Below are 13,043 nucleotides of genomic sequence, written 5' to 3'. Positions count from 1 at the left end.
TTAGGCAGCAAGTGAACATTTTGTCCTCAAAGTTGATGTGTTAGAAGCAGGAAAAATGGGCAAGCATAAGGGTCAGAGCATCTCCAAAACTGCAGCTCTTGTGGCATGTTCCCAGTCTGCAGTGGTCAGTATCTATCAAAAGTGGTCCAGGGTCATGGGTGGCCAAGGCTCATTGATTCACGTGGGGAGTGAAGGCTGGCCCATGTGGTCCGATCCAACAGACGAGCTACTGTAGCTCAAATTGCTCAAGAAGTTAATGCTGGTTCTGATAGAAAGGTGACAGAATACCGAGCCCGTTCATACAAAAATGCGTATCAATAGTACGAGTTTGTAATCTCGTAGAGTATATAAGCCAAAATGAGTTTTGGCGTGCTTATGGTACGCAGTTTTTCGCGTGCATATGATACGCACTTTATGGCGTATTATACGTACGAAACCCCCACTCCCCCACCCCCATCCTACCCAAGAGCGTGTCATATACACGCCATAAAGTGCGTATCATATGCACACGAAAAAACGCGTACCATAAGCACGGCAAAACTCATTTTGGCGTATATATTCTACGAGATTACAAACTCGTACTATTGATACACATTCTCATGTGATCGTGTTGGAATACCCAGTTCATCGCAGTTTGTTGTGTATGGGGCTGCATAGCCACAGACCAGTCAGGGTGCCCATGCTGACCCCTGTCCACCACCGAAAGCTCCAACAGTGGGGACGTGAGCATCAGAACTGGACCACATAGCAATAGAAGAAGGTGGCCTGGTCTGATGAATCATGTTTTCTTTTACATCACGTGGATGGCCTGGTACATGTGCGTTGCTTACCTGGGGAACACATGGCACCAGGATGCACTATGGGAAGAAGGTAAGCCGGTGGAGGCAGTGTGATGCTTTGGGCAATGTTCTGCTGGGAAATCTTGGGTCCTGCCATGGGTCCTCAATCCAATCGAGCATCTGTGGGATGTGCTGAACAAACAAGTCTGATCCATGGAGGCTCCACCTCGCAACTTAGAGGACTTAAAGGATCTGCTGCTAACATCTTGGTGCCAGATACCACAGCACACCTTAAGGGGTCTAGTGGAATCCATGCCTCGACAGGTCAGGGCTGTTTTGGCAGCAAAAGGGGGACCAACATAATATTAGGAAGGTGGCCTGATCAGTGTATAGAAGCAAATCAGGTAACTAGACAACTATATAATCTTAGGTGAAAGCTGAGTACCATAGTACTCATGTTATTTCTGCTGTATACACTCAACTTGACCATTTCCAGTATGATGAGTGAACGGTTAAAATTCATGGCTGCTATCATTTGACATATATTAAGTCATAAAATATGACAGTTTTCCAAGTTGATAACCAGACATCACTCATAACATAAAGAGGTCACGTGACAAAACTGTAGTATACTGTTTGAAATGTTGCATAGTATATGCTGTTGCACTTTAAAAAATAGTCAAGAGTACTCTAGTATTCCATTCTGAACATAGCCTAATAGGCTTTTCTGTGATGGAAATTTAGCATACAACAGTCTTTTCACAACAGCACAGTGGAAAGAGAGGACAGAGATGAGATGGCACTCGTTAGGGTGTGTGGAGCTGTGTTTGGATTCACGCAACAGATATGTACACCAACAGAGGGAGAGAGAGAGAGAGAGAGAAACACATGTACAGTAAGTGATGATTGTATCTGGCATGCAAGCTGCGATTACAGTTCAGGTGGAATGTTATCATTGCCTGATAATATTTTACTGTCTCCATTTGAGTTCAGCCAACCAGAACCAGAGAAAAATGATTGACCTGAAAAGCAGAAGGTGTTTGTGTTCATAAAGGTGTGTGCGAGAAAGAGGACTTCTTCATCTCTTTCAACAGCAAGACAAGCAGATCAGAACTAACAGTCATTTTTTTCTCACTTTTTGTCTTTATCATTTCAATGACAAACCCAGTATACGTTCCTTCCCTCAATGCTTGTGTAATACATAACATCACTGTTGCATATTTGTATATTAAAAGCGAGTAAAATATGTGTGAATGTGCTGGTACTGTAGTATGATAGCTTTATTGTGTTCTTCTACAACCTCACATACTTTTTATTTAAAATAATATCCTAGAGCGCCCCCTAGAGCAAAAGGTAAAGCATGACACTGAAATACAATTAATAGCAAATACATTATAATTAGTGAAACATAATTACAACTATCCATTATTAAAACCATTTATTAAAAATAAATAAAATAATGTCATTAAGTTCAAGTCATGTTCATTTATTTATAAAGCACATTTAAAAACAGCCACAAGACTGACCAAAGTGCTGTACATTAAAATCAAACCGTAACCACATAAAACATAAAGAATAAAACATATGAATTTAAAACCAAAGAAATTACAGATAAACAAGACCATGATACAGTGTAATAAGAATTGGATATTAGTTGGCCAGATCAAACAAGTGTGTTTTTAAAAGGATAGGGAAGGTGCCACTCTAATCTCAAGTGGCAGATTGTTCCATAATCGAGGCCCAACCACAGAAAAAGCTAGATCCCCTTTACGTTTTAGTCTGGACTGAGGAACCTTACAGGAGATTCTGATCATTGGATCTAAGACTTCTAGTGGGAGTATAAAAATAAAACAGCTCTGAGAGATAACTAGGGGCTTAGTTATGTAAGGATTTATATACCAGTAAGAGAACTTTAAAATCGATTCTAAATTGTATAGGCAGCCAATGGAGGGCCCTCAGTATGGAAGTGATGTGGTCACATTTGCGACTATTTTGGAGAAATCTAGCAGCAGCGTTTTGGACCAATTGTAGGTGAGAAATTTGTGACTTTGAAATACCACAATACAGTGAGTTGTAGTAATCTAATCGTGAAGTAATAAAGGCAATGGACAGCCATCTCTAACCTTGTAGCATTTAAAAAGTGTTTGATTTAGACAGCAGGCGGAGTTGGTAAAAAACTGGAACCAATTACACAAAAGATATGTTTGTCCAATTTTAAAGACTCATCAAGAAGGACACCCAGATTTCACTCACGAGAAGATCTGAAGGCCAATAAGCTGCCCAGATCTAGGCTGGTAGCCTGAGCATGATCAGTGGGATTAAAAACAATCACCTCTGTTTTATCTTCATTTAACATTAAAATTTTTTAAGATAGCTAGATTTTGACCTCGTCTAAGCACTGTCTAAGTGCTGAAGGATCATTTCTCTTAATAGGTAAATAAATCTGGGTATCGTCAGCGTAGAAATGAAAATGCCTTCTTAGAATGGAACCCAGAGGAAGCATGTACAAGGAAAAAAGGGAGAGTGCCAATACCGAGCCTTGAGGGAGGCCACAGGTGAAAGGAGCAACAGAGGAAGAGAAGTTACCTAGTCTGACAAAAAAATTTCTGTCAGATAAAAATGACTGAAACCACTTAAGGACAGTACTTTTTAAGGCAGGAACACACCAAGCTGACACCGACGAACTAGTGGCGACGAAAGCAGACTGCAGGGTTGGCTCACGTCAGCAGTGTCCAAAGTTGCCCTGACACACCAAACCGACAGGTCGAACAGCCGACGGCCAAGTAGCACGTCTGTTCTCTGCTTGCGTAAGATGAAATGCCTTTCCGTAACAGCAGGTAGCAGTAGCTGAACAGCCAATCAGAATGATCAGATGGCCAGATGGGCCGACGAGCTCCGACGCCGATTCAACATGTTGAATCGGCTGAAAAAAAGCCAACGAGGACCAACTTCAGCCGACAGTGTGGAACACATTCAGAAAACTTAGTCGGCCGACGAACAAAAACTGCCCGGCGGCTGACCGTCAGCTTGGTGTGTTCCTGCCTTTAGACTCTAGTCTAGATAACAAAATAGAGTGGTCCACACTGCTGATAAATCTAAGAGAATCCAAGACCACAGAATCACCATAGTCGGTAGCTAAAAGGACATTGTTTAACACTCTGAGAAGGGCCGTTTCAGTACTATGCACAGATTTAAAACCAGATTGAAAAATTTCAGTAATACAATTAAGATTTAGAAAGAACTGCAATTGGTCAAACACAATTTTTTTTCTAAAACCTTTGAAATAAATAGTAAAACAGAAATGGGACAGGCAGTTATTCAGAATAGAAGGATCATCTAGTGAGGGCTTCTTGAGAAGCAGGAGTGACAGTAGCCACTTCGAGAGTAGCAGGAACAGAGCGAGTTAAAAGGCACTTATTAAAAAACGACACCAAACCTAGCCCGACAGTGTCAGCAGCTTAATTTGAAAAATTTAGGATGCATAATGTCATAAGGACAAAAAGATGTTTAATATTAGTTTAGTAGTAGAGTGATTTATTAGTAGTAGAGTGATTGTAAGGAGATGGGTTCAAAAACATCCCAAGAAACAGGATGCAAAAAAAAGGAGGGGGTTTCAATATGGAGACAACAGATTTTCGGTCTCAAATTAGAGATTTTATCAATGAAGTGTCTCAAGAAGCTTTCACATAGAGCATCGGAGGCAACAGGAACTGTGTTAACAGAAGGATTAACAACAGAATTAATAACTGAGAACAGAACTTTATGAGTAGAATGTTTAAACAACAGTCTTTCTACAAGCTTGTCCTAAGAGTCAAGTATCAGAATTTTGCCACAGAACAGATTTAGATTTATGCTTATAAGGCTTGAGCAGAGCAGTGACATCTAAAACATCCAGCCAGGCAGAATTTAGAAGACTTTAGATGTTGGTCAGCATCCAGGTCAGTTAGCGGTAGATCCAGAGATAGATGAGAATAAACACTGATTAAAATTTGACCCAAACTTAGAAGAATAGAACCAAGACAGAGTTACAGCTTTCTTTGTAAAGTGAGAAAGATTAGGAAGAGATGGAGAAAATAAAATCGGCTTATGGTCAGAGAGCAGGGAACCAGATATATCTCAATATCAGAAACTGCAAACCCATGAGAGAGTACAAGATCTAAAATATGGCCCTGAACATGAGTGGAGTCCTTTATCGATTGAACCAAACTAAAAGAGTCAATAAGATTGAGAAACTCCTTCCATAACAGGTTTGACTGACAGCATACATGGATGTTAAAATCGCCCACTAATAAAAAGCGGTCGTACTTTATGGCAATATTGCCGAATAAATTCAGTAAATTGCTGTGTGAAGTCTTGAGGGGGATGGTAAATCACCCCCATTAACATCATGACTGTTATTTTGTTTAGTACACAATTCATAATTGAAGAATTATGTATAGAGTTATCAGTATTAAATTTTCTTTCTGAATAAGCATCCTTGAAGTGTACTTAAAGGGATAGTCCACCCAAAAATGAAAATCATTCTCCTAATTTTCTCATCCTCATGTTGTTCCAAACCTGTATGACTTTCTTTCTTCTACTGAACACAAAAGATGATATTTTGAGGAATGTTGGTATAACCAAACAGTATTGTTATACCATTGACGTTCATTTCTCAAAATGTCTTCTTTTATGTTCTGCAGGGAAAAAAAGTCATAGACTACAGGTTTGGAACAGACTGTAAAAAAGATGGATGACATGTCTCTGCTTCCTTCCACTGTAGAAAATTGAAGTCAAAATATCACAGAAACAGTTGTTAGCGATTACGTCATTTGGAGCCTGATTCAGTAATGATCTTGAGGTGGAGCCGCAGCATCAAGGTCCCACCCACACTCCCACTCCCGTAGACTCAAACACAAGCACAGCTGCCAATCATGACGTTACACCCCATTTTTATACTCAATTCAATTTCAATTCACATTTATTTGTAAAGCACTTTTCACGATACATATCGTTTCAAAGCAGCTTTACAGAAAATGCATGTCAACATTACAATTTAAAGAATGCAGTTAGCAAATAATGTAATAATTTAGGCAATTAATTTACAATCACTGTTAGCAGTTTAACTGAAGGTAGAAGCAATGAGCTTCCTGGAAAAATGAATTACCATATTAACAATAATTAGGATTATAGAAATTTGGGAATGTGCATGTTGATCCAGATGATTGCGTCTTCTGAAGTCCTCACAGGAGTTGGCGCCATCTCTTCATAGGTGTTGGTCATCTGAGGTCTTCTTAAGAGGCTGGAACCAAACTGAAGCTGATGTCCTCTCTAGTCACCGTCCCGAGGCAAAACAGAAAAGCAAATGGAGAATAATTAGCGTAGCTGCTGTTCATAACATTAAGCAAAGATAGTCATGTGCAATTGATCTGGTATGAGATGCATTATATGAATGCTTGGCTAAAGAGATGCGTCTTTAATCTAGATTTAAACTGGGTGAGCGAGTCTGAGCCCCTAACATTATCAGGACGGCTATTCCAGAGTTTCGGAGCCAAATGTGTAAACACTCTCCCTCCTTTAGTGGACTTAGTATCCTAGGTACAACCAGAAGTCCAGAGTTTTGTGATCTTAAAGAGAATGAAGGATTGTAGGGCAATAGAAGATCCGTTAAGTACACGGGAGCTAAACCATTTAGAGCCTTATAGGTCATTAGCAATACTTTATAATCGATACCGAACTTAATGGGTAACCAGTGTAGAGATGATAAAATTGGTGATATATGATCATATTTTCTTGACCTGTTAAGAACTCTAGCAGCTGCATTTTGTACTAATTGTAGCTTATTTATTGAGGAAGCAGGACAACCAGCTAATAATGCATTACAGTAATCTAGTCGAGACGTCATGAAAGCATGAACTAACATTTCTGCATCAGAAATAGATAACATATTACGTATCTTAGCAATTATAGCATCAAATAACTGACTAAATCCAAACTTATTGGAAAGACGAACACTTGAACATATGTGTGCATGATCGGAACTACCTACAATGACAGAAAACCTCTTTTATTTGAAGCGTAATTGGATTTTTCTTTAGTTTGGTTGCATCCTATTTGATTACATAAAGAGGACGGGGTTTATGACTTGTAGTACAGCCAACCACCAGGGGGTGATCGAAATGCTTTGGCTTCACTTTTCAGGATTTGTGGTTCACACCAGAGATGGTTTCATTATTGGGAGATATGAGGGTCCGTGGCTTTACCATTGGAGAAAGTGTAATGGCTAACTTGGATCACGTGTGCCTCGATCAACTAATCACATTACAGCCTTGATGTCATTGAATTTTGTTGTGCGACAGTCAATCACTGTTTGTGGATACCATAGAAATTAAAGAGAAGTGCTGCAAACTGATTCACACCTGTCACACAATTGTTCGTGACTTCTCTTATAAAACATCTTTTTTTTTTTTTTTTTTTTGGTGTAAACCCTAAAAATAGACCAAAACTAATGTTTAAGAGCAAACATGTTGAAGATTAGCTGATAGGCTGTTGATTTTATTTTGCTAATCTTGCAGGCTTGCAAATGGCTTTGTTCACACTTAAAAATAAACAAATAACAAAGTACATTTTCCTCTTGCAAAAGTTTTGTTTTCCCCTGAGAATCTTTGCATCCTCATATTATTTCCATCACCAGTTTTGCATTCGCTTTCAAAATGTAAAGTTATTTGGACCTAGGGCTGGACAATAATTCAATATCAATATATATCGCGATATAATTTTTTTCGATAACGGTGATATGATTTTTAAACACATTTCCGGTATTTCGATATATACATTACAGCATTTCTCACTGACTTGAGGCGCAGCGGTTAGAAAGAGCAGAACGCAATTGACTATTTGCGTGATGACGTACACCACAGAGACACGCAGCCATCAACCAGTGCTCAGCGTATCTATTGGTTAATATGGTTTGTTTAAAATAGCAACGTGGAAAACAGACAGACAGATTTCAGATAATGTATGTTTCAGTCGATGGATGCGCAAAACGTTACAACAACTATATTTAAAAAGCGTGGACAAAACAGTCACTCTTTGTAAACTGTTAACAGCTAGTGCCGTATGCTCTAATGTCCAGTCATTTACGCCGTCGTCACCCGGGTGTTGATAGCGCGCGAGCGCAGGTGAGACCTGAACAGCACACGTTGCTATCTGTGTTTAAACTTACTCATTTAAACCTTGCTGATTTAAACCTTCAAGAACAAGACGCGAAAGAGAACTCGCACGCGCTGTGAGAAGATTTGTGTGCGTTCATCCGAAGCGCGCACACGCTTATTTCAGTCAGCGCGCAAATACTGAGTTCTCTTTCTAGTCTCGCGCTTCGGCGGACAAATTCATACAAAAATTATGTCAACATGCCCGTCTTGTCAAGTATCCTAGCAAACATAGTCGGTTATGTCTTAAGTGAATGTATATTAGTCGAGAAAGACAGCGCATGTGTAAGAGTATATGTACTGGATCGTGCATGTCTTAAAGGGAAAAAAAACTATTCCTGCTGCCTGTTTTTAATGTTAAATCAAACAACAAATAACAAAGAAATCACTCACTGCTCTTGACTGAATAGTTTTTGTAATTTCAATAATGATTCATTTTTATTTATTTTATACAGTAAAGATAATATGCAGTGTTATTTTATATTTGATTACTTTATCCATTTTCTGTACCTGAAAACTACTGTAAGATACCTGAAAAACCTGAAAAGCACTGTTTATTTTATTTGAATATTTGCTTTATTGTACTTATTTGTGATGTTGCTTGTAGTTTAATTGTTTGTTCTTATTTTCTTTATTTTTATTTGACAGTAGTCCTATTTTTAGGGTCACAGTTTAGGTACGGTTTGGTATGTGCAAATAGCACGTACCGAAACCGTGACCCTAAAACCGTATACAACTCAACCGTGAGCAATTTGAACCATTGCACCCCTAGTGTCATCAACACTCAACAACTTCCCTGCTCCAGCAATGTGTTTTTGTTGTTTCTCACTGTTTTTTCTGTTTTTACTGTTCACAATCTTTACCTTGGCTAAAGCACTTTTGTTTTAATCTATATTAAGGATAATAAAATCAGCCTACGTTATAGTTTAATGTTAAAGATATTAATATTACTAAAGTGAGTGAGTCTTATGTTTATTTTTTATGTTTGTATGAAGGCAAATACAATAACAACATAAATTTATTTGTATTTTTTATTTCAAAAAATTATATAGTTTATAGGAAGAGATTTCATAGATTTGGCAAATTCATTTTTCAAACATTTTTAGGTACAGATATCCGTTGTGGCTGTTCTTGGCAGTTTTTCCGAGGCTATTTTATAGTTCATATCGATATCGGAATTATATCGTATCGACCGAAATTAAGAATTATATCGTGATATAAATTTTGGCCATATCGTCCAGCCCTATTTGGACCTCTCCAAAGAAAACAGTTGTGATGAAAGTGAATAGTACAAAGCCCCTAAAGGGACATGGTGATGGGGAAAAATATGAAATCACGTGGGTTTGGGTTGTCTCGCAAATGTTACATAATTTGCCCTCCCATTCACCCCCCTCTATCACCATGTCCCTTTTGGGACTCTGTAGTATTGTAACTGAGACTGTCAGTCCTTAAAATGCATCCTTGAATCCTAACATCTCATTTTGTTTTCCACTGAGGAAAGAAAGTCAGGCATGGGGTGACATGAGGATGAGTACATGATGGCTAAATCTTCATTTTTAGGTTAATTACCACTTTGAAAACATCAAATCTCTGTTCACTATAACATGTATTCACACCCGAGCTTGCTATACATTGTAGATTATTGTTTTATGTCTTTTTTCAGTCATGGTTATCTTCAGGTTAGTAGCCATATGTCTTTAGCATTGTGCAGGTGCAGATTCATTCAATGTTTCTTATCAATGGCTCCCTCTTGTGGCAGGCGAAAAGACTGCATTTTGGTAACGTGGATCTCATCCAAGGAGGTGAAATGCCTGGAGAATGCTACCCATTATTATTCCCGTTCATATCAATGGTAGCTTCACTTTAGAAATAATCTGCCACTGGTAAAACATCACAATACTGAAATGTAATGGATTCAATTCAGAATACCTCACTACTTTTAAAGGTATAATATGTAAGATTTTTAGATTAAAATATTCCAAAACCACTAGAACAGGGTTATATATTTAGTTGACTATTACATTATCCCAGATGTTTCCAAGAATGTTTAAATCCAGAGAAATAAGCAATTTTAACCAGCACACAGACCATGTCTTTGCGTCGCCTTTCAATGACATCATACCCGCGTTACCCTCGATTTCCAGTTTTATTTTGTAGAAACCATGGAAACACCAAAGACGCTTTAATATATTATGTGTTTTATTAGACAGGTGAGCATCTGTTTAGTTACATTTATAGACAGAAAACGAATCGTTATCAATCGCTCTTATTGTGAGTCTCGTTTTCTTGATTTACAGCAATTACCATGTTTTACCATGCCTAATATACAATCTCGGCGTCATCAAGCTATGCCTTTGTTTTGAAAAGGCGACCTCTAATGGCGAAAAGCTACACAGTGTGCCTTTAAAGGGTTAGTTCACCCAAAAATGAAAATTATGTCATTAATGACTCACCCTCATGTCATTCCAAACCCGTAAGACCTCCGTTTCTTCGGAACACAGTTTAAGATATTTTAGATTTAGTCCGAGAGCTTTCTGTCCCTTTATTGAAAATGTATGTACGGTAGACTGTCCATGTCCAGAAAGGTAATAAAAACATCATCAAAGTAGTCCATGTGACATCAGTGGGTTAGTTAGAATTTTTTGAAGCATCGAAAATACATTTTGGTCCAAAAATAACAAAAACTACGACTTTATTCAGCATTGTCTTCTCTTCTGGAATCCTTTCCATTGAACTGATTCCATTGAATTGATTCCATTGAATCCTTTCATCTGTCGGCGTTGGTAATGCACTTTTACATCGGCGTGGTTGTTTTTGGCGATTAGGACATCCGCGACATGCACACTTACGCACCATTTAAAAAAATATAGCAATACCAAAATACAAACAATGTAGAATAGCTTGAATACAGTGTGCGTCTCCCTCAGACTGTAAACGAAGCTCGGGCGCACCGGATCACATGTCAGCAGCGTCTTACATCAGCAGCGTCACTGCGGAGTCGTGAACCACACTCTGGAGCAGAAGGGGGCAGTAATGCACCAATAAGCTGGATGCCAACCGCCGTAAAACAGGAAAGAAGAAGAAGAAGAAGCGGAGTCGTGAACGCGGATTGACAACAGACCCGGAAGAGAATACAATGCTGAATAAAGTCGTAGTTTTTGTTATTTTTGGACCAAAATGTATTTTCGATGCTTCAAAATGTCGCAGATGTCCTAATCGCCAAAAACCACGGCGACGTAAAAGTGTATTACCAACGCCGACAGATGAAAGGATTCAACAGAATCAATTCAATGGAATCAATATTCAATGGAAAATATTCTGGAAGAGAAGACAATGCTGAATAAAGTCGTAGTTTTTGTTATTTTTGGACCAAAATGTATTTTAGATGCTTCACCAAATTCTAACTAACCCACTGATGTCCATGGGCTATTTGATGATGTTTTTATTACCTTTCTGGACATGGACAGTATACCGTACAAACACTTTCAATGGAGGGACAGAAAGCTCTCGGACTAAATCTAAAATATCTTAAACTGTGTTCCGAAGATGAACGGAGGTCTTACAGGTTTGGAACGACATGAGGGTGAGTCATTAATGACATAATTTTCATTTTTGGGTGAACTAACCCTTTAATGGCTGTCTTTGCATTTAAGTAATTGGTTTGGTTAGCATTGGTAAATGGCATAACTACACCATTTTGGAGGCAAATGCTTGCGGTAATACCTGCCAATGGTATGAATTTGAAGCAAGACATGTTTTTAAAACCTGTTTGGATACAGTCATTGTTTTGCTTATGGAGCAGAATCCACTTACAGCAGCTTTAATAAATGCAGTTTATTTATTCATACTGATTTTTAAAAAAGATAATTTAGAAAATCCATGAAAATTGTGTAAGATCTTGAAGTAAACTGCATAAATATATGTTCACTGGAAATGTAATATAGCCCATATGCCTTTACTCTCCTAGAAGGGGTTTGCTGTTCATCACAAGGCTGATGGCAAATAATGAACTAACACCAGATGGAGAATGAGAGTATGAATAACCAGAGGGACTACACTAGAGTTTCATAACAAAGTCTGTGTGTGTGTGTTTGTATGTGTGTGTGTGTGTGTGTGTGTGTGTGTGTGTGTGTGTGTGTGTGTGTGCGCGTGTGTGTTGCTTCACACCTCGTACCGTGGGTCTGTTCTGATGTCTGTGGTTTCAGGCTAGTCCTGCATGAGACGCTGAAAGGCTTTCTCCCATATCTTATCTTTCCCACTTGAGAAAACATGATTTACATTCATGTATGTTCTATTGAGCTACAGATAAAATGGGCTTTGTTTGTCTAGAGAAGTTTATTGCCTTTGGATACTTGCTGGGAAAGTTGTGTCCCGTGGGATAACCGTACTGGATCCGTAGGGTTTGATGTTTGATCACCAACATTCCTAGTCCTAAATCATTTTTGGATAATTAAGGGATAATATGTAAGATTCTACACTGTAACCTCATAGATCGTAAGGGACAAACATTGAGAAAGCTCTGTTTCAAATTAAATCTACATTTGCTCTAATTTGTCTTGGATCATTAACTTTTATGAGAGGTGTGAGATGTCAGATACACTAGAGTTATTGTCTTTTATGTGTCAGCACAAGTGTTATAATCAATAGCCCTCAGCTGAATTGGGCTTTTGTAGGGAAGGGTTTTCCCAGCTTTATTGTGGACATTTGTGAAACTGTTTTGCTGCATGTGCTGTTTTGCTGCATGATTCATGAGCAGTTATGGTTAGGCGCAGCATAAAATTATATATTTGACTATATAACTGCTTAAAATTAATTGTAGAGTTACTGCAAAAAATCCCAAAGCCGTCATCGGACATCAGTTTAGAGGCTGTTGTTTTTCTTAATACTTTTATTCAGCAGGGATGTATTAAATTGATCAAAAGTGAGAGTAAACACATTTATAATGTTAAAAAGATTACTTTTTCAAATATGTTCTTTTGTAATTCATCAGAGAATCAATAAAAATTATGGTTTCCACAACAAGCCGCACAACTGTTTTCAACATTGATGATAATAAATGTTTTCTTGAGCAGCA

The sequence above is a fragment of the Megalobrama amblycephala genome, linkage group LG24 (genome assembly GCF_018812025.1).
Source record: "Megalobrama amblycephala isolate DHTTF-2021 linkage group LG24, ASM1881202v1, whole genome shotgun sequence".
Taxonomy (NCBI): domain Eukaryota; kingdom Metazoa; phylum Chordata; class Actinopteri; order Cypriniformes; family Xenocyprididae; genus Megalobrama; species Megalobrama amblycephala.
The sequence above is the reverse complement of the archived record's forward strand: the minus strand, read 5'-3'. Positions refer to the sequence as shown.